The sequence below is a fragment of the Antrostomus carolinensis genome, unplaced genomic scaffold, assembly GCF_000700745.2.
Source record: "Antrostomus carolinensis isolate BGI_N321 unplaced genomic scaffold, ASM70074v2 scaffold1061, whole genome shotgun sequence".
Classification (NCBI taxonomy): Eukaryota; Metazoa; Chordata; class Aves; order Caprimulgiformes; family Caprimulgidae; genus Antrostomus; species Antrostomus carolinensis.
In genome coordinates this window covers 2067-3657 of record NW_010291841.1, presented here as the reverse complement: position 1 = coordinate 3657, position 1591 = coordinate 2067, and the positions used below count along the sequence as shown (strand labels likewise).

Here is a 1591-nt window from a genome sequence, read left to right as displayed (position 1 = left end):
ACCCATGTCCCTCAGCACTGTGTCTAACAGTCTTTGAAATCCCTCCAGGGATGGGGACTCCACCACTGCCCTGGGCAACCCCTTCCAATGCTTCAGAACCCTTTCAGCAAAGAAATTCTTCCTCACATCCCATCTCAACTGCCCTTGGTGCAACTTGAGGCCATTTCCTCTTGTCCTGTCCCTTGGGCCTTGGTTGAACAGACCCACCCCCACCTCTCTCCACCCTCCTCCAAGGGACTTGCACAGAGCCACAAGGTCTCCCCTCAGCCTCCTTTTCTCCAGGCTCAACAACCCCAGTTCCCTCAGCCAGGAACTCAGCACACTTGTGTTCCAGACCCTTCTCCAGCTCCGTTGCCCTTCTCTGTACACGCTCCAGCACCTCCATGTCCTTCTTGGACTCAGGGGCCCAACACTGAACCCAGCACTCGAGCTGCAGCCTCACCAGTGCCCAGTACAGGGGGGACCATCACTTCTCCAGTCCTGCTGGCCACACTAGGTCTGATCCAGGCCAGGATGCTATTGGTGTCCTTGGCCATTCTGCTGGCCTGTTGGGATGGTAGGGTGCAATTGAGGTGGTCCAGCTCTCTCTTTCACTCCCTGATACTCCTCAACCTACTCACCTCCTCCTGGAGCTCTGCCACTAAGAAGAGGAGCTCCTCACCCATGGGAGTGCGCCCACTGCTGCCTTCCAGCACCACCCTCAGGGCAGCGTGGTCCCACCAGAGCTCGGTCTGGGCAGCTGCGTCAGTCATGGTGGGTGCAGAGCTCAGAAAGGCCATGGCCTTCTGCAGGGTGGGTACCACCACTCCCTCCCTGGTTATGCTGACAGCACTTGCGCCCTTCCCTTCCTGCACACCCTGCCACCCCACGCCCTTGCTGAGCTGCCATGTCCCGTTTGACCACCAAACTGCCACCCCACGCCCTTGCTGATGCGTCACGCCCTGTTTGCCCACCCTGGTCCTGGTGCTCCTGGTGGCATGTGCTCCCTAAGGGCTTCTCTTGTACCTGAGAGGGCACTTGGCCCCTGTTGCTCCCAGTCCCACCCAGGTCTCGTCAGCCCCCAAGGCACAGCCATGGTTCCTAGAGGCTCTTTCGACTCCCCCCGCGCTCCCCTGGTTCAGGAAACCCTCCCATGCGCCACGCTGGAGCGCTCTGCTGTGGATTGTGCCGACACCAGAGCTGCTGGCCTCGGCGATGTTATTGGTGCTTTGTAAGGGGAAGGAGAAGAAAATTTGTGAGTTTGACAGCACCATTACAGCTAAAATAATTATTTTGCTCTAGTGCTGGCACAAGACTCGTACCAAGACGCTGGATCTACACAGCCACAGAGATCACTCCTTGCATCAAACACTGGGGATTTCACTCCATGGGGATCAGCACCAGTAAGGACTTTCTTGTTTTTCAAAACAAACCTCTTTCAGGAACCTGAAGGGGCCAGATTTCCACCATCATCAGTTCCCCCAGGCACCCTAACAGACAAAGCCAGCTTCCAAAGTTTTCTGCAATTTTCATTCAGAGTCGTGCAAGCTCCTGGGGGATTTTGAATCTTTCCACTTCATTTAGGGACATGTGGGATCCCCAGGAAGTCTTA

General features: G+C 56.3%; 1 protein-coding gene across 1 annotated transcript in view; it reads right to left on the bottom strand.

The window, feature by feature from the left end:
* LOC104531741 (schlafen family member 12) overlaps positions 1–1591 on the bottom strand; it is a 4841-nt gene that overhangs the window by 1910 nt on the left and 1340 nt on the right. The gene's annotated exons all lie outside the window — the stretch shown is intronic.